The sequence below is a fragment of the Monodelphis domestica genome, chromosome 4 (assembly GCF_027887165.1).
Source record: "Monodelphis domestica isolate mMonDom1 chromosome 4, mMonDom1.pri, whole genome shotgun sequence".
NCBI lineage: Eukaryota > Metazoa > Chordata > Mammalia > Didelphimorphia > Didelphidae > Monodelphis > Monodelphis domestica.
In genome coordinates, this window is record NC_077230.1 from 22,960,786 (window position 1) to 22,981,775 (window position 20,990).

Here is a 20,990-nt window from a genome sequence, read left to right on the forward strand (position 1 = left end):
GGAGAATACAGGCAATCTAGCTGGTGGCTCTCTCCAAGTGCCTCCTCTTCAAACCAGGAAGAGTGGGCAAATGCAGCCTATTTGAACATTTTCACCCCCACCCCTTCTCAGCCCCTACCATCTCCCAGGTGCCTGCCTATGGTGTCTCTCCAGGAATCCTGTGGCTTCCTGGGGTGGATCTCCTATTTCCAGTAGTACACAGAATCTCGTTGTCCCCTCTTTCCAGTTCCTTTATGTTGTCTCACACCTTGTCCATGGCTAGATACCCTGCCACATTAAGACAGAAACTGATTGCTATGCTTGCTGATGAGGACAGTGGGCTAGAAGATCAAGAAAAAACAGGGGAAGCTGCCATGGGAGACCTGGTACTGGAGATAGCATCCAGTGGTGTTGTCTTGATTAAATGGAGAGGGTGTGTATTGATGACAGTGTGGCCCTTTGGTGATGCCACCCATTCAATATAAATTTTGGAATTTCCATTCCTTTGAGGAAGGCCTTTGTCCACTATGTTGTAATGTTTCCATTTGTTCTCTCAGGCCTCGAGTCTGAAAGAGCTTCTATATATCCCCTTGACCCCTCTGGACCATAGATCTATGACTGGAGCAACAAGACAACTTCAGCTCTCTGGTGGTGGGCTTAAAAAGCCCTTTCTTTGATGCTTCTCTGACAACTGTTAGATAACAAAGAACTGTAACTACAGCACACTAACTGTCATTGGCTAACATTTCATTTCTAACTTTTAAGCAAATGAAGGCTAGGAGGATTTCCAGCAGTTTTTTAGTGAACAAACCTATTTATAACCAAAGCAAGATTTCCAGATTCTATATTATTTTGTAGGACTATTATCACAAGTAGTAAGCCTGTAAAAATTAATAGTATAACTCAAAAGCCTAGCTCTAGTCCTATATACCTTGTCTACTTGTGTGGTACCCCTAGTCTGAAATACACTCTCTTCACTTAGATCTTGTAAAATCCCTGACTTCCTTCCAAGCATGGTACAGGTGCTCCATCAGCTTTTTCTGATGCCCCCAGAGAGAGGCATGCTCTGTTTCCTTACTTAGTTTCTGGTATATGTGCCATATTCTACAAAGGGTAGAAGAATGTAAGCTCTTTGAGGGCAAGGATTATTTGAATTTCCTCTTTGCTTTAGCACAGGGGCTTGGATATGATAAGTACTTACTAAATATTGGTTGACTTGAATTCTTTGGTCATTCAAATATAATATTTGTTGCAGAATCAGATAACTTCAATATGTCCATGATTTCCAGCTTCTTTTTCCTTTGTGCTCACTGAAAAGAAAATTTATCCTCTTAAAAGTGTTTTCAGTTCCCCAGATTGTAGGGCAATATCTCTTGTTTCTGTTTAAACATAGAATATGGTCTATTTCTATGGTAAAGAATATAAAGAATTTCTGTGAATAAAAAAGTTAATATTGTTTATTCCTTTCTGATCCTGAAAAATATTATTGAAAAGCTAATTATACATCCCAGGAACTCATTTTTCTCCTGGCTGTTAATAGTTCTCTTTTTCAGTTTGAATTCTTCTTTTCTGTGCATAGTTGCTTACTACAGTGCCTGACACATAGTAGGGCTCCTAATAAATATTTACTGATTGATTGCCTGAAGATTATCAAAAGCTTAGTTTCTGTCTCCAGCCATCCTCTACATCCAAGTGAGTCAGTGAAGCCTGAGGGTTAAGTACTTCTTTCTCTAAGGCCATGCTTTTGCTTAAAATGTTCTGAATCCAGTTTGGGGGATAAGTATTCTAATTTCTTTTCCTTTGCTAAGCCTTTAAGATTTCCTGGTCCTCTGTAAGCTTATTCCAAGAGTCTCCAATGCTTGTGGTGACCTATCAGTGGCATCCAGATAAGGTCCTTTGGGAAACTGGTGAGAACTCAGTGTTTAGGTATCAGAGAGATGTAACTGAACATTAGAGTAAAGGACCTAGGAAGTAAAGAACCCAAGCTAAGGAGAATCTGTAAAAGGACTTCTTTTTTTAAAAAATTGAGAACTTGCTATTATTTGGTCTCTTTTCAGCACTTTTGGGAAAATGCATTTTTAGCAGAATGGGAAACTAAGACTTATAAACTAACCATTTAGTCTTAAGATGCATTTATCCTAGTCTCCATTATATCTGGGTTAGTTGCTTAGCTTGGCTCAATAAGCATTCCTTTATTTTCCTGGAAGGTCAATTACTTCCCTATGCCCTGCTCCGGCTGAGCTATTTCCCAAGTGATGTCCAACTATTGATTTTTAATATCTATATTTAATATTGGATATTAAATAATTTTACACAACAGAAAATGTGATGAACACCACAAGTCATGCCTGAGATTTTGTGATTTGATTGCCCAGAAACCTTAGCTATATACAAGCCCCAGGTGGTGTGGGGGAAAAGAGAATAATTTGGATAAAGATGGGGTGACTGGTGAGGAGAGGGGAATGGTCCTGGGAAAATCAGAGGTCTTCAAAAAAGACTTGTGAAAAGCACTCAGCTAGACACTAACAGCTGTTCCTCTGGTGCAACCCTTCAGGTTGTTTGGGACTGTTAACAAGATGCCTCTGGAAAATGATGAGGCCTCTTATATTGCAAGCTGGGAATTGGGAGGGTAGAGGGAAGGAAAGGGACTTGAGGATATGTGTGCCCTTCCTAATGTTTCCTAACTAGACTATTCATCCTGTTCCTAGAACTCCCTTTCATCCTTCCTACTAAACTTATACATCCCAAACCTATTTCTCTCTCTTTCTTTCTCTCAATTATGGGGGGAACTGGGTAAGTGGTCATTTGTGCCTAGTTGCTGTCTCTTGCTTGTCAACCCCCTCAATATAACCATCATTTTATTTTATTTTTAAACTCTTATCTTCCATCTTAGAATCAATAATGGGTATTGATTCTAAAGTAGAAAAGTGGTAAGGGCTAGGCAATGTGGTTAAGTGACTTGCCCAGGGTCACACAGTTAGAAAGTGTCTAAGGCTAGATTTGAACCCAGGACCTCTGGTCTCTGGGCCTGACTCTCAATCCACTGGGCCACCTAGCTGTCCACTACTATCATTTCAGATCCTCTATTCTGTTTCCTCTGCAACTTCTCTCTTATCCATTCATATCCCTTCACATTCTATGTCTAAGCAACTGTCATATTTCCCCATGTTCAGATGGGGAAGGGTGTATGTAGGGCCTGGAAGTAAGGACAGAAGCAGGCCAAAAAAGACTGGAGAAGGTGAGAAGTGCTTGGCCCTATGTCTTGCCTATGGGATCTGGGTCCCAGAGAGTTTCTCTGGATGTCCAAAGGACAGGCCCCAGCAGAACCAAGGAGTCAGAATACAAAAAGGAAGGGTGTTAGAAATTAGGGAGCTTGAAACTTTCTGGGAGCTGGAGATGGGGCTGGGGTTGGGGAGGGTCAATGAAAATACAATTTAGATTCTCAAGGCAATGATGGGTTTTACCATGCATTTAACTGCCTACCACTCAGGAAAAGTTCACTACTTATTCTTGAATTCAAGAGGGTTAGGAAATCAGCATAATTCCAGCAAATGAAAACCTTGCAGTCAGAAAACTTAGAGGGTTGATCTTCAGTTAAGGATAGTACTTAGGCTTTCATGCATCTTGCCCGTCAAATAAATACTTGATTGAGGTCCTCGGTGGAGAAATTAGCTTTATTTGTGCTGTAAATGCATAATAGAAAAAGTGCTGAGGCATCCTTGTTTCCTAGTTATCCCTGATCCCTTCAGGCTGACTTTACTAGCTGGGTTCTTTCCCTTTTCTCATGCAACCCAAAAGCAAGCTCTCATCTCAGTTTTTAAAAGGGGGGTGAGGCTCCTTTAGAGCCCAGTTCAGTGAATTTATGAGTGAAAGAATGAATGAAGGAAAGTAAGGGAGCCCCTTCCTTTGGCTGTTAGTTGAACAGTTCTAAAAAGGACAGGCAATTGGGATCCCAAGATAAACAGGTCGGAAGGTTTATTTTTAAAAAAAACCAAACCTTAGATCTCATCATCCTAATGTCCAGCTAGTATTTGCATCTTCCTATGTGTTTGTGCCTGCCTGTTTCTGCTTGATATTCTTGATTCTCTCTTGGTCTCATTTACTGTTTCTGTGTCTCAGTCTCCCTGTTAACTCTGCTACGTTTACTTCTCCACTCTTTGTTTTAATGCCAGGCGGTCTCTGACTTCTACACTGTCCTTTGCAGAGTGGGGCTATCTCTGCTTCTCTCTTAGCGAGACCCTCTTTTTGGTCTATGTCTCAGTTTCCAAGTCTTTGCATCTCTTGCCCTTTGCTTTCACCTGTCTGTCTCTATGTTTGCCTTCTACTTCTTTCTACATAATCGAGTCTGCCTCATCTCACTATATCCATCTCTGCGTGCTCCATCCATATTCCTGATTATGTAGTCTGGCTCTGGGTCTGCCTATCTCTGTCTCTTCAGAATAATATCGAGTCTAGTTTCGCTAAACCAAAGAAAGAGCAAATTGAAGGACCCTCCCCCTTTTTTTGCTGACCATCTCCAGTCAGCCCAGAGTTAGGAACTATTGGACTATCTCAGCCCAGGGCCTCTGAATGCCGGGGTGGTTACTGGTTCTGTTCTTGAGAGTTTAAGATAAACTTCCGAGAGCTAGACAGAGATGAAACTCTCAAAACACCTTCGAGACTCGGGATCAGTGAAGGGAAAGCGATTTCAGTTACAGAGTGCCTTGATTCTTCTGCATTTGAGAACTGTACGTAGCTTTGGGTGGCAAAGAGCTAGTAGGTGCGTAGGCAGATAGAGTGGAAGAGACCCTGGTGAGAGGGTTTGTGTGCCTTCCGCAGGGTCTCCCAGGCGGATTAGCAGCAACAAAGGCTGTGGGGGTGGGTTGGTGACTCGGGAGCGTTTGCTGGCTCTCTGCCTGGAGTCTTCGAATTCCCATTGGCCAGTATGCGGGCTAAATACACACCTCACACCCCAGCCCCTGCCCCTCCCAGCCTCCCTGCTTAGGGCCCGCCTCTCCGGTGGAAACAAGGTCCAACTCCTTGAAAGTAAACTTGCCTAGAGGGGCGGGGGGGGGGGGGGTAACTAGGGGAGGGAGAGGAAAGGGCCTTCTGGTGGAGAGTCTTGGGTCAAGTTTCAACCCCTAATGACACTTGGTGGCAGGGTGCCAAGGCCCTGAGACTGGGAAAATAGGGGAGGGGAGGGGTGGAGGGGAAAGAAGCCGGGGGGGGGGAGGGGGGCAGTGGCGGTGTACGTGTGACCTATGAAAGGGGTCCAAACACTCAGGTCGAGAGTAGCTCTAGTTGGCTGCTCTGTCCCCCGAAGAAGTTTGGTTTTAGGGGCGGTAGGTCGGTGCAAAAGGCAGGGGTGGGTGAGCGGCGGAGAGGAGGGGGCAAATCAGAAAGCCATCTGAGCGGAGCGCAGGCATCTTCCGCAATCCATTCATCCACTGAAGCGCGTGAAAAGCTGCTGATCGCTGCCATTGTTACTCACAGGCGAAGTGGGAAACGAAGCCTCCACTCTGGCGAGAGATAAATAGTCTCTGACAGCGCCTCCTCGCCAAGAGATCTCATCAAATTTCACCAGGCGGGCGGTCGCAGGTCTGTGTTGCTCTTTCATGCAAGAATCTTTAAATCGTCTCCCTTTTCTCCTCCCTCTTCTCTCCTTATCCGTCCCCGTTCACCATCCTATTCCCTTCCCTCCCTCCCCCCCCCCCCCCCCCCCCCCGTTTTCATTTCTGCCCTTACTCTGGTCTGGCCGTACTGCAAAGCAGCTTCACCTTCTTTGCTCCCTTGCCGCGCTGGGTAGCTCACTGTGCAGAATGCCGCGTGGCAATCTGGCCCAGGCAGGGGGTGGGGACCAAAGGTGCAGGCTGTGGGACCAGGGGGAAAATTGTGTGTGTGTGTGTGTGTGTGTGTGTGTGTGTGTGTGTGTGTGTGTGTGTTCGCTTGCGTGCGTGCGCGGGGGTTAGTTAATGGGTGCGGAAGGTGAGTTCTGCCGCGGATGTTTCTTCCCCAGAGCATTTAAAATACAAAACCCCCAATAAACCTACGGCTCCTCAGCCCCCTGCAACTCCCCCTCCCTCCCCACGCCCCCGCCGGTCCCTGCACATCTCTTCCAGCAGCAAGATGGATCAGGCTACTGTGGAGAGAGCGGGGCTGTAAATATTTAAAAAGTCTCTCGCGCGGCGGCGGTAATGGCTTTCGCAGTCTGAATGTGTGTGCCGGAGAAGAAAAGGGGGGCTGTATGGGGTGGGTGGAGCCGCCACCCCCACCCCCCCATACTCTCGTGGACTCGATCGGGACTGGAGGGAATGTGGAACGGCTGGGATGGGCCCTCGCCCATCCACACCCCTCGTCCGTAGTCTCCGTAGCCTGGTCCCTCCGGCTGCCCCGAGGCAGAGGCTGTGCTGAGTAGACACAGAATGCAAATCGATAGGAAACTTGAGGAGCCGGGGTCGAGTCCGGGACAAGGTCGAGTCCGGGAGGGACGCTGGACCCCAAACTGGCCCTGGCAGCCTCAGGGCTTAGGACTAGGCAGTATGAGGCCGCGGCACCTTTTCTCTGGCTCTTCCGCCCGCCCCCATCAGTCTCTAGGGGAACTTGGTCGCAGCTGGACTGTTACCACAGTGGTAAAAGGCCCCAGAGTTTAGGACGAAGAGAGAAAAGGAGAAATTGGGGGCTCAGCTTCCGTTTCCTTCTCCCTGAAGGTCTTCTAACGGGTGGCTTGTTTTAGAAAATATGGAGTTAGTCATTCTGTGACCTAATTCTGCAGGTTGGGGGACTTCCCTGTCTGTAACAGGGAACCATTCACACCATTTAGGCCTGGTCCGAGTTCCCCCACTAAAAGTGATCTCGAAGTTCTAGGCCTAATGGGACGAATTTCTTCCCTTGGCCTTAACTGAGGAATGTCGAGTCTGTGGAATGTTGGCTCCCGGAGGAAGTTTGTGGGGGAACCCTAAAACCTTAGTCAAGAAACATAGTTGGGAGGGAGAACATATGAAAGTAATTGAGGCCCCAAGACTGAAGTGAGGTTTGGTTTACCGAGACCATTGATGTGCTTGGGACTTTGGGGTGGGGGCAGGGTGGGGTAGGGTGTGAAGGTTTGGTGCTGGGGGGAGGGGAGGGGAAAAGAACTGATTTTTGTTCCTGGTAGGGGTTGGTTACTTTAGTCTGGGTTATATGTAGTGTGCTTGGGGAGTTTGTAGCTTTTATTTTTTTTTTTAAACCCTTACCTTCCATCTTGGAGTCAATACTGATTGTATTGGCTCCAAGGCAGAAGAGGGGTAAGGGCTAGGCAATGGGGGTCAAGTGACTTGCCCAGGGTCACACAGCTGGGAAGTGTCTGAGGCTAGATTTGAACCTAGGACCTCCCGGCTCTAGGGCTAGCTCTCAATCCACTGAGCTACCCAGCTGCCCCCTGAGTTTGTAGCTTTTGCCAAAGCAGCTGTATCCCCCTGCCTAAGGAGGGTATTGCTGATCTGGGTGGTGTTTGGGATGGAAGAAGGGGTGGGGCTGGGGTTGGCTAGGGTGGGGCTCAGCTGGGCCTGGGCTCTTTGGGTTTAAGCCTGAGGGCTTTGGTGGTTAATGTGTTTGAAACCCTGACCCACTAGGCCTGGCTGGTTGCTCAGGATTTCCTTTAGGACCTGAAGCACATGGTGGCACGGGGACAGGAGAAAGTGTGTGTGTGTGTGTGTGTGTGTCTTGGCAGCCTGTCAGGAGTTTCTGGGTTTGCTCTTCTTGTTAGAATCCCATGGGAGTTCCAAACTCGTCCTCCCCTCTACACTTATTCTCCTTTCTGGGGATTGTGTTTTGCCCTTTTCCGCTTGTTTGTCTCTTGTAAGCCTTGTAAACTGCTCCTGATTTATTACCTAGACTAAATGCTTAATTTGTGAATATGAAACAGATTAAAAGAGGGGAGGGGGGAGGAGGAAGAGAAGTCGGCATATTTTAGCAATCAGACCAAAGCAAGCCAGGCAGCTGTTTCAAATTTGTAGACATTTTCAGGCTCATGTGGAAAGGCAGCCAAAGTGGTCAAGAGGTCCTTTCCCCTTCCTTCAACCTGAAAACTTGGGTATGATCAAAAGGATACAATTAGTAAGGTACAAAGAAAAGGCTCTGGCAAGCAAGGGGTTAATAAAGACTCAATCTATTCACCTAAAGACTTTGTGGGATGGGGGTTGGTAGGGGGAGAGGTAAATAGACAAAGGTGAGAGTCCGAGAGAAGACTGGGGGAAAGGGAAAGGAGATAGAGAAGTCCTGTGAGGCAACTTTGAAGAACAAAGTAGATTGCCCATTGAAGGACGATTCTGTAAATAAACTTCACCAGGGACAAATCAAACAAAAAACGATGGAGATTCCAACTGAAAATAGCCAAAAAATAATAAAAATAGCTTTGATGTGGCCTCAACATATGCTTGTTTCTGTATTTCTTTTTTGCCCTGAACTGTAAGAACAGAGTACTCTCCTACTGCAGCCTCTCCTTTTGAAAAGATCCCATGTGTACAGACAATATTTTTTTGCTTTTGTCATTTTTCGACAACTTCACACATCAAAGCAGAGCAGCAGTGCTCTTTTTAGCTCCTTAGCCACCCAGTGAGGCAGATACAATTTCTATAAATTGGCTTCTCTTCTGGGTTTTGATTGATTATCACAATATGAGATTATTGGAAGTCTAATGTCTTATTTTACTTTTTCTGAGGGGATAGGAGGGAATATTCTGAGTCAGGAGTAGGGGATGGAGGGACCTGATTACTGGAAGTCAGGTTACAAGTAAAGGCATCAGTATTAAGGAAAAGATTGTCCTTTTCCTTGGACTGAATTTATCCAAGGTCTTGAGCTCTCTTTTGACTACTCTCCCCCAACCCTAAGCTAGCTAGCTCACTCTCTCTTTGCCTTCTGATGGGAACAGGTACAAACTTGGATGTTGACAGGGCAGGAAGGGAAAGGGTAGTGCTGTTTTCTAAAAACAAGGAAACAAAGGAGATGGTATTTATTATAGCACTGGAGGTCTGAACTTTGCCTTTTGTTTTCCCATACAACTCTTACTGTTAAAATGTCTGTCTGCTATCATCTTTTATTTTATTGACGTTTATTATTATTCCCCTGACTTGTCCTTAATCAGACAAAGGGTTCTGGGGAATGGGAAGAACATGTTAATTATATATTTCTTGAAAACTGACTCTTCATTTTCCTTTTGGTGTTTAGCTTAACACTCAATTGTTGCAAATAGTTTGCTTGAAAATTCCACCTGAACGGGTTTTGCTTAATTGTTTTTTGGGGGATTTATTTTTCCTGATTTGTGTATTTGTTGGGAAGTGTCTATTGTGTCAAAACAAAACATATGTGGTAGCGTGGGGAAAGTGATGATAGATTTGGAGGCAGAGAAGCTAGGTTCATAGGTTGGCTCTGATACTTTTACTAACTCTGTGACCCAAAGCAAGTCACATGACCCCTTTGGGCCTGAGGGTTTTTCTTCATCCAGAAAACAAGGGGGCTGGACTAGATGATGTCTAATCTCCCTTCCAGCTCTAAATCTGATCTATGAATAAACATTTTACATTTATTAAAGCAAATGAATCAAAAGCTCTTTCCCATTCCAAACTCATGAGCATTAAATGTTAGGAATAGTAGAGTTTAGAAAGCAGAAAAAAAGAGGGAGAGAAAAGGAGAAGAAACAGAGTTGCAAATACATGCACGTATACAATATCTACATATGTGTATGTGTATACATATCCCACACATCCCTTCCAAGCTCCCTCTCTTTAACTGGTCCATACAATTATCCTGGGCTTCAAGCTACGGCTCTGCAGACTTCCTGGATCTTCCATCCTTTAGTGCCTGAGGCGATCATTAGCTGTGAATGGACAACATTCTCTACCTGCCAGGCAACCCATCAGTTACCAAGCTAGGGAGGGAGGACAGCAGGACTAGCTCACTGGAGGCAGGCCATTTTCTAAGCCAGGGAGGGATTCTTTAAAACTGTGTGGATTCATTGGTGCCCAATTAAACACCATGTAAAGCACTGAACACTGTCCTTACTAAAACTGAAGGTAAGGGAGAAGAGAAATGGCGGGAGGGGAGATTCAAAGAAAAAAGTCATTCACTGGAGAGTGAAAATCTTACAGATGAGCAAAGGGAATGTACTCTTCTGACCTCACCTCCTTTTTACCTGAGCACACAATAATACATGGAGGTGGGAGAAAAAAGGAGAAAATATAACCCATCCCTACCTTCCAAACTATCATCTGTACATCTCTGGATACGGGGCCCATGGCACCTCGCAGGAGTATTAGCCTCAGTAGTTCAGAACACACAGGGCTGACTAAGAGAAAAATTACTTAAGTGCACTTGTTGCACCCAAAGTTATTGCTCTTATTCCTCTGACATGCTTCATGAAATAAATAGCTGTAGTGAGAGAGGGGATCAGCGTAAAGATCAGGTATACTATGGAGCCAAATCCAATTAGAAAAACTATGATCTCTCATTGGTTTTCTATCAATTAGCAGGAAAAGGAAAGACTGCGTATTTCATTCACCAGTGTCTGTTAAGCCCCTGCTATATGCAGAATGTTGTTCTGTGTACCGGAAGAACTGCAAAGTTTAGGTGTTCTCATCAAACTTACCATCTGAATAAGGTACCAATAGTTTTAATATAAAGTATGTCAAAATGCTGCATGATTCTAGGAAAAGCTTGAGAATTCTCAACAGAGGGAACTTTTGAAGCAGTTTGGTCTAGTTTGACATTTAGCGTCATCCATAATCGGGACACAAAAATATATGAAACACAAGCCACCATGTTAGAGATGGGATAGACTTTAGAGTTGTCATTTGATTTAAACTTTATTTTATAGATGAGGAATTTGAAGCTCATTGAGGTTGTCACTTCGAGTCATAGGATTCAGAGTTGGAAGGGGTCTTGGGAGAGACAACCAAAGCCCACAGAATTCCAAAGCCCACAGAATTTTAAAGGTCAAATAGTATGTTACTGGTAGAGCCAAGGCTCAGGTTCCTGACTTCTACAAAACCAGGACAGGAGCAGGAGAAATGATACATTTGATCTAGGTAGGAAGCAGAGACCCAAAATTGTAACTAGCAATTTTGGGACCCCTTGGCAAATTTGGTTGGAGGTAGGGGATGAGAGGATAGGGTAGAAAGCCCAGTCACAGCTACTGATCCTAGGTGTCCTATGGGGCAGAGGTTTCCAGAATATGTGCTCCATAGGCAACCCTTCTCAATCACCGGTGGTCCATCTAGTATAGAGAGGTAGAGGAAGGCCCGGAGCTGGCATTCATGGGCTAGGTGCTCAGTTACTCTGTCCCAAACTTGTAGGGACAGGGATAGGATCTATTCCCTCCTTAATACTGCTTTTCCCCACAGCTAGGAATAACTAACAAAGGAAGGAAAGAGCATCCCTGCCTCACTCCCACCAGCTGAGAGTCTCTGAGAACACCTAATGGCTTAAAGTTGGCTTCTTCACTTTCAGGGTACCATAATTATAAATATCTAACACCTACTGAGGTTGGGCACATAGTAGACATTTAATTGCCTATAATGTTGATTTGTTGGTTAGGCTTTGTTTGTTTTTTTTAACTTGATTGAATTGTTGACTGACAGGATGTTTTCCATGATTCTCAGCCACTAGGCAATTTCCAGGAGTAGCAGGCCACTTCTATTACTTCCCTTGTTTTTTTTCTTGCAAAGGGGCAAATTGAGGTGCCAGAGCACTGAAGTTCTCTTTCATTTTAAAGCATAAATGGTTATTTCTTCAGCCTTTCAGAGGAAAGTGAGTTATTAAATATTATTTACTTAAAATATTTAATGATTATGTATTATTTGCATACAACATTCTTCTAGGCCATTTGGGAATTGAAGTATATAATGGGATCCCTGTTGTCAAGTACCTTGCAGTCTAGTTGGGAAAACCTGGAGAATTCTCATTGGGTTCAAAATAAGACAAGGAGAAAGACTAGGGTCAATGCCCATTCTTTTGGTACTTGGGGAGAAGATTCCAGGGAGCTTCTACTCACTTTCCTGGTACTAGTGGTGACTCAGTTCCCCATCTTATTTCTGGTCCTGGCTGAAAAACCTATCTGAAACTTTGGTTCTTATCTGTTTCTAATCCCTTCCAACTAACCAAACCCAGGTCTATGGCAAGGCTCCAAGGCAAAAGAGGAAGAATGTTTATTCAGTCTCCTTGGAAGTCTGTCCAATCTCCTTCCTTCCTTCCTTCCTTCCTTCCTTCCTTCCTTCCTTCCTTCCTTCCTTCCTTCCTTCCTTCCTTCCTTCCTTCCTTCCTTCCTTCCTTCCTCCCTCCCTCCCTCCCTCCGTCCATCCGTCCGTCCGTCCATCCGTCCCTCCCTCCTTGCCTTCTGTCTTAAAATCAATACTATGTATTGGTTCCAAGGCAGAAGAGCAGTAAGAGCTAGGCAATGGGGGTTAAGTGACTTGCCCATGGTCACACAGCTGGGAAGTGTCTGAATCCAGATTTGAACCCAGGACCTCCTGTCTCTAGGCCTAGCCCTCAATCCACTGAGCCACCCAGCTGCCCCCCAGTCCCCTTCATTTTGAAAAATGATTTATTTTTCTGTTACATTTTGAGTTTTGAGTAGTCTCTCTCCCTCTCCCTCCTAATTTGATAAAGATGTAGGGTAGTGTGTGTATGTGTGTATGTAGAACAATATAATACAATACATAACTCCATATTATCCATCCTTTGTCTGGTGGTTGATAACATTTTCCTTATGATTTGAATGTTGGTATTACTCAGAATAGCATAGTTATTCACAATTCCTCTTCTAATAGGATTGCTATTACTATATGCAACATTCTCTTGGTTCTGCACCTTTCACTCCTCATTTAATGCAAGTCTTCCCATACTTTTCTAAAATACACCTGCTCACATTTTTTCTAGCACAGTAGCATTCTACCAATCCCCTTTAAAGAGTTGAATTAATGAAATATCTTGTTGTGTCATTGGCTAAGGCTTACCTTTATAAATCCATTACTCTCTTTGTGCATGTATACATGTGTTTATATATACATATATATTCACTCAGACATATATATACATAGGGTCCCAAGAGCATTTGTGCAGTTTTAAGCTTTAATAGTTTACACTCTCTCTCTCTCTCTCTCTCTCTCTCTCTCTCTCTCTCTCTCTCTCTCTCCCTCCCTCCCTCCCCCACTCCTACTACATGCATATGTGATCTCATCAATACCTGCTCATGCTGTATTAATCCTTGACTAGGTCTTTGATAAATTCATCCAATTTTCCAGAAGCCTTCCTCAATTTCTCCTGACATTTGAGGGTACCAGTGACGTACTCTGGATGTTTATCTGTCATCCCTTGCCTTCAAATATAATCAGCACATCTCTTCTTCCTATTAAAGAATACCTTGATACCATCTATATTATTGCTCAGATTATAACATGGATGGACCACCATTAGAACTTGCCTCTCTTTCTCTCTCTAACATAATACATATATATGTGCATATGTCTACATACACATATATTACAAATATGGACCAGACGATAGAGATGGAATAACCTTTTTAGCCCAAAGTTGAATAGGAGTATAGATGCTAGATTGCCTTAAGAAGATTATAAAGCTCCTTTAATGACTTCCCATTAAAAAAAGACCCATCCTTTTAATACTAATATTCTTCCAATATTGCTATATGTCTTTGAGACATGAAATACAATGGTTTCTGAAGAATTAAAAATGAATATCATCCAAAGAGCAATGGGGAAGAACTGTGGACATAGAAATAGCATCAGATTAAGTGGTTTATTCTTTTTTAAAATACTTGTCTCTGTCTTAGAATCAATACTATATATTGGTTCCAAGGCGGAAGAGCAGTAAGGGCTAGGCAATGGTGGGGTAAGGGACTGGCCCAGGGTCATGGAGCCAGTGTCTGAGGCCAGATTCAAACCTCTCGTTTCTCCATCTCATCCTGGTTCTCAGTCCACTGAGTTGTGTAGCTGCCCCCTAAGTGGTTTATTCTTGAGTAGACTTTGCTTCATTGACTTCAGGTGAGCCCACACGCCCCCAGTCCATTGTTTTGGCTTCTTCAGTGGCAACAAAGGAAAGGCTTAATCAACTCATGAACAGGACATCTTAATTTTACTTTTTTGTTTTGATTACATTTTTTCAATTAATAACCATTATTTCCTTTCCCTCCCAACTTCTCACCCTAAGGGTAGGGAAAAACAAAATCCTGTAACAAGTATATGTAATCATGCAAATCATTCCCATATTGACAATGTCCAAAAATCTATTTCTCCTTCTGCATTTCAGTCCTTTGCCTCTCTGTCAGAAAATGGGTAGCATGCTTCATCAGTCCTCTTGTTAGTCATTGTGTTGATCAGAGTTCTTAAGTCTTTCCAAAGGTGTTTGTTTTTTTATGTTGTTGTTTATATAGGGAATTCCAAAATGTCTTAGTTTAACTGTGATTTTAGAACATCCTATATATCTTTTTCTCCTGGTTCTGCTCACTTCATTCTGCATCAAAAAGATGCCTATCTTCCCAAGTTTTTCTTAAATCGCCTCACATCTTTTCTTTTCATCGTTACTTATCTGGTGACCAGCAATCATTGACTCAGTTCTGCCTCTCAGCTGGCAGTACAAGTGTCCACGCCCATTTAGGGTCCACTCTCTCTTCTAGCAGTGCCTTATTTAAAAGGTATTTAGAGGGAAACCCCATTTTTTCCACCCTGCCCAGACTGATTGCCACCCTGTTGACACTGGAGTATTTGGAGAGGGGAATGGCATTTGTTTTAGATGACAGAAGCTGGGACCTGACCTTGCAAGAGCATTTTTTCTAGTTCACTGATCTCTATCCTTCAACTCTCACAAAGCCTATATTTCAGGCCTGAACCCATTGTGAGATGGAGCAAGTACAGCACTGATCACAGAAGTCATCACCGTCTTTTTGAATACCTGACAGATGTAAAATGCCCTGCAAAGAGACAAAGCTGCTTGAGTCTCTCTCCCTACTTTCAGTAATCAGGAAGGATTGGGCAGTGGGGAAGTGTAGGACAAACAGGGAAAGGATGAAAACGATAGTATTTGGTTAAATAAATTCACAGCGTGCCATAAAATAACCATGCTATAAGGCTTGGGCTTTTATTATGTTTGGTTTTGCCCCTAGGGTGTTTACTTCCTATAATTTCATGAATATGTGATGATAATGCATCACCAGAGCTTCAGATTCAAAGACTGTACCTTTGGAATCACCCTCAGGAACTTGGGAGTTTCTCAGGATTAAACTGTCAACAAATAATCTTTTTACAGTTGTAGATCCCAATGCAGGTGTGCAGAAATTAAATTGTAATTCTAGCTAGTGGTGTATTCTAACTTTTTCAAACAAATTTTATTGATGCCTTTCTGGATATATCCCTCAAAGCCCTAACCCTAAATCCTCTTCCTACCCTTTGTTTCCTCCTTCTAGTTTAGTTTCCCTCTAAAAAGAAAAAAACAGTTAATCAAGATCAAATGACATAGCAACCTAGAAAAGTGGGCTAGATTTTAGATTCTAGGTTTGAATCCCAGAAATTTTCTACTTGTGTAGCTGTGAACGTTATAGCCTCTCTACAGCCCTCAGTTTCCCCATCTGCAAATGGAAGGGATCAGACTATACATGACCTATAATATCTCTTTCAGTTCTCAGTCTGTGATCTTCTGTGATCCTGTGACTGAAAATGCAACATTCCTCAGCATTAGTCCCCCAACTCTCTAAGAGAGCTGTGTTACAGGGTGGCTCAGTGACTAGAGAACCAGGCTGGAGATGGGAGGTCCTGTGTTCAAATCTGGTGTCAGATAGTTCCTCGCTGTGTGATTCTGGGTCAGCCACTTAACCCTCATTGCCATATTTCTGCCTTGGATGAGGGGAGGGGAAGAGCTGTATTTCATCATTTTTCCTTTCTCTAGGATTAAGATTGGTCATTATAATGACTTAGAATTTGGTCTCCATGTAGCCTTCATAATATGACAACATTATAGATTTAGAGCTAGGAAAGATTTGCATACATTATTGCCACAGAGCATGTTCTCTTTTTTTTTCTGCTTAGTTTATTTTGCAACTTCCCCTAGAATCACAGATCGAGCTGGAAAGAGCTTTAGGGGACCTGTAGTACAACCCCTTCATTTTAGAGCTGAGGAAATGGAACCAGAGAAGTTAGGTGGTTTGCCAACACTCTACATAGGTGAACAGCAGTAACCTCAGAAAACGATGAAAGAATATAGGCTTAGTCACATAGGATCCAATAATCTATGCATTTGCACTGATGTCAAGGAGACCTATTCTGGGAGCCATAATGATTTGAGACATTGTGTGTGCCTTAGGGACAGCAAACATCTTTCATTGGTGATTTAAAAAAAAGAAAAGCATTTATTAAGTGCTCACCGTGTACTAGGCACGTTGTTACGTGTTTTACAAATAACTTGTTTGATCTTAGCCATGGGAAGGGTAGGTACAATTATTATCCTCATTTTATAGTTTAAAAAAACGGAAGCAGATAGAAGTGAAGTGACTTGCCCAGGGGCACATATCTAATAAGGGTGGATAGAAAGCTGGACTTGAGGTAAGGAAAACTGGAGTTCAAATCTGGCCTCAAACACTAACTCTATGACCCTGGGCAAGTCACTTAACCCTGTTTGCCTCAGTTTCTGCATCTGTAAAAGGAGCTGGAGAAGGAAATGGCAAACCCCCCTTATATCTCTGTCAAGAAAACCCCAAATGGGATCACAAAGAGTTGGACACAGCTGAAATGACAGAGCAATACAACGAATAAATGTTTGAGGCAATATTTGAACTGAGCTCTTCCTGACCCCAAGTCCAGTATTCTATTCACTTTGCCACCTGCCTACCTCTACATAAAGGGGACCAATGGAGTTTTCACTTCACCATTTTTTCTCCTTTTCCCCAAAGTGAAGCAAATCTTTCTTTCCTTATATGAGCTCAAGAATTAAGGTCATCAGCTGGGAAGACGTGTTAACTTCTAAGCATCAGGGTGACAAACACAGTGGATTCTCTTACTGTGGAATCATTGGTTCAGAGAATCACAATTGTTAGAGCAAAGACATAATAGCAAGGACACTCAATTTCATGCTTGAAGACCTGAATTCTAGTCCTACCTCTGCACCATATACCTGAACAAGTAAATTAGAAATGATGATCATTGTTGTTAAACCTTACCTTCTGGCTTAGTATCAATTCCAAGACAAAAGAATAGTAAGGGTTAAGTAAATGGGATTGAGTGATTTGCCAAGGGTCACCCGGCTAGGACATATCTTGAGGCCAGATTTTAACCCAGGTCCTCCTCCCAGCTCCAGGATTGGTGTTCTATTCACTGTGCTACCTAATTGCCCCAGAAATTATTTTTTTTTCTCAATTAAATATAAGCAAAAAAATTTAATATTATAAAGATAAATTTTGAGTTCCAAAATTCTCCCTTCTTCCTTTCCCCCATCCTTGAGAAGGCAAGTGATTTGATATAGAGTATATATGTATAATCATGCAAAACAAGAGATGATTCATTAAAATCATTTTCACATATACCAGCTCATTAATGCTCCTAGCAAAAGGCTTGTAGGGAAGTTCTTTCCATCCTACAGATCCGAAAGGTGATGCATGAAGAGACCATGGCCATACATCTAATAAGTGGAGGAGACATGACTAGTATCCAGTCTCTAGTCTAGCATTTTTTCAGTTGCAAAGTTGCTCGCCTCACCAGTTTTTCTTACCTGTAATACAAAGGGGGACCAGACTAGGTCGCCTTTCAATTTTAGCTTTCCCTTGCAGATTTCTTCTAAGCATACCATTAGCGTATTTGTCCCCTCCCTCAATGTGGGAAGGACCCTCAAGGGTGCTTTTTTTTTAACCAGAGCTTCTCCCAGTTAATCCCTCTGGGACTCAAAATCAAGCCAACAACTGAGAACTCAGCCTCTTTCCTTAAAAACTAGGATATCCTTTTATTTTTTTTAAACCCTTATGTTCCATCTTGGAATCAATACTGTGTATTGGCTCCAAGGCAGAAGAGTGGTAAGGGCTAGACAATGGGGGTCAAGTGACTTGCCCAGGGTCACACAGCTGGGAAGTATCTGAGGCCAGATTTGAACCTAGGACCTAGGTCTCTAGGTTTGTCTCAATCCACTGAGCCACCCAGCTGCCCCCTAGGATAGCCTTTTAATTAAATCTGATGGATAAGAAAGACTGCCTAAAGTGATTCCTATCAAAGAAATCCATGGATATTCAAGGTGATATCACCTCTGCCATAAAATGGGTTGAAGCATCCATCCCATTTATAGGAGAGAAATAGTGTGCCATTTGGTAGATGTTTTCCATCAAGGCTTGCATCTGGATCTAGACAACTCTTCTTTGGGAGGTTTCTGGCACACATCTTCAGAAGCTGTCAAGTGGAGGGCACCTCTACTCTGTCTAGTAGCCATAGACTAGAAATAGAAATAGGAGTGCTCCATCAAGAAGTAGGTCACTCTGTACATGCTTAGAAGGCAACTCAGTGGTTGATTTCATTGATAACTTTGTTGGATTCTTTTTTGGTCAGTCTTGGGTACCTCATCCTTTCACCCACAGGGCTTTTGTTTTGTAATTTAGGTTTTGGCACATGTATGTGTAGTTGTCACTTCTCTTTTTTGCCTTCCCCACTGGATTTTGGGCTCCTGAATGACAAAAACCATATATCTTGTTGCCTTTGAATTTCCCCACAGTATCCAGTATACAGCTTGTATTTAATATTTGTTAATGGGCCAAGTAAGAAATCAGCAGCCATCGTACATCATCTGAAAGTTAGTTTGTTCTCAGTTTTGAAAAGAACCTGAGATTTTCCTGATCTCAATGATGGAGGAAGCTCAGGAAAATTCTCTCCATTAGCAGAATGAACAAAACTGAGAAATTAAAAATCAGACACAAATCAAAGTTCATCGTACAATTGACATTGTGATAATGGCAGACAAATTTCACTGTGGTCTTGGGGAGGTTTCATTTCATGACATTGAAATATTTCAATGATTCTGTTTTCTTCTTGATGTCTGGACTCCCTTGGTTCAGTTCAATTGAATGACTATTAAGAACATGCTCAGTGGAAGATGCCATGCTAAGAACTGGGAGCTACAAATAAGAAGAAAATATGGGTCAAGTTTATATTTAATGAGGGGATATAACATGTATGCAAGAAGGAAAATAGAAGGCTGTGTTTTTTATGAGGATTCTTTTGTTTAATTTAACTGTTACCTTCAATATTAAATTGGTTCTAAAGCAGAAGATCAATAAGAGCAGGGCAACTAGGGTTAAGTAACTTGCTCAGGGTCACCAAGTTAGGAAGTGGCTGAGGCTAGATTTGAACCTAGGACAGACATCCTGTCTCCAGGCCTAGGCTCTCTTTCTACTGAACCATCTAGCTGCCCCTTTACTGGGGATTCTTAACCTAGGTTTCATGAACTATAAAAAAATACACATTTTGATGACCTTTTCAAAATAATTGGTTTCTTTTATAAACATATGTTTTTTTTAACCCTTACCTTCCACTTTGGTTCCAGGGCAGATCAGTAAGGACTAGGTAATCAGGGTTAAGGGACTTATCCAGAATCACAAAGCTAGAAAGTGTCTGAGGTCAGATTTGAAACCAGGACCTTCTTTCTCCAAGTCTGGTGTTTTATCCACTGAGCCACCTAAATGTGCCTTTAGGCACATGTATTTTATTATGTGTTTAAAAACATTATTCTGAGAAGGGATCCATAGGCTTCCATATTGCCAAAGGGATGCATATTATAAAAAAGGTTAGGAATTCCCTATTCTGTGTATACCTTTTGATCCAGTAATACTAATACTTGGTCTGTATCCCAAAGAGATTTTTAAAAATGGGGAAGGATCTGTTTGTACAAAACCTAGCTGTTCTTTTTGAGGTGGCAAAGAATTGGAAACTAACAGGACGCCCCTCAATTGGGGAATGGCTAAATAAATTGTGGTATATGGTGGCGATGGAATACTATTGTGCTATAAGGAATGATGAACAAGATGATTTCAGAAAAAGCTGGAAAGACCTCCATGAACTGATGCAGAGTGAAATAAGCAGAACCAGATCATTGTACACAGTAACTTCAATAATGTGGGATGATCAAATGTGATGGACTTTGCTACTAAGAGCAACACAATGATCAAGGACAATACTGAGGAATTTAGGAAAAAGAATGTTATCCACTCCCAGAAAACAGATGAAAACATGATTTATCACTTGTTTATTTGGGTATATGATTTGGGGTTTTAGTTTTATGATTATTCTTACAAAAATGAATAATATGGAAATATGTTTTGTGTGATAATACATGTAAGACCCATAAAATAAAATAAAAAAGAATTCTCTATTCTAGAGGGAAAGAATGCTGGGGGGGGGGGGTCAAGAAAGATCCAGAAAAATATAGGAATACTGTGCTGGGTTTCAGAGGAAGCTGGGGATTTTAAAAAGGGAAGATAAAAAGGAAGATTATTCTAGATGTGGGAAATCCCTTGCATTAAGACATAGTTAGTGAGATAGAATATCGTATGTGGGGAACAACAAATGATTCAGCGCAAGTGAAATTGAAGGTATACGATAGGAAGTAAAAGGAAATTATCAGAAAGGAAGCTAGAAGCTGGACTGTGGAGGGCTTTAAATACCAGGCCAAGGAGGGTTAGTATTTTATCCTATTGGAAGTAGGGAGCAACTAAATATTTTGAAGTAGGAAGGGGTGACATGGTCAGATCTGTGTTTTATGAATTTAACTTTAATGATACAGAGAATAAATAAGAGACTAACTCAGAGACCATTGTAATAGTCTTGATAAGAGGTGATTAGGGTCCAGAACTGGAGAAGTGCCACGAATTAAAAGAAGGGCACGGGTACATAAGAAGTGAAGATTGATCAACCAGACTTAGCAGTCAATTGGATGCAGTGGCAGAAGGAGAGATAAGTGTCAGGGATGACTCCTAGATTGCAGATATGTGTGATGGGGACAGTGGTACCCTTGAACAGAAA

The 20,990-nt window shown here is 42.5% G+C and overlaps 1 protein-coding gene across 3 annotated transcripts in view; it reads left to right on the top strand.

Moving 5' to 3' along the window:
• Positions 1-20,990, top strand: part of BCOR (BCL6 corepressor) — a 158,709-nt gene that overhangs the window by 36,368 nt on the left and 101,351 nt on the right. Inside the window, exon 1 of one of the 3 annotated variants that reach the window (XM_056826181.1) lies at positions 5,268-5,556. The exons of the other annotated variants lie outside the window; for them this stretch is intronic. The gene's annotated coding sequence lies outside the window, so the exon portion shown is untranslated. Of the gene's footprint in view, positions 1-5,267; positions 5,557-20,990 lie in introns of those variants that run through there. 3 annotated transcript variants of the gene reach the window in all.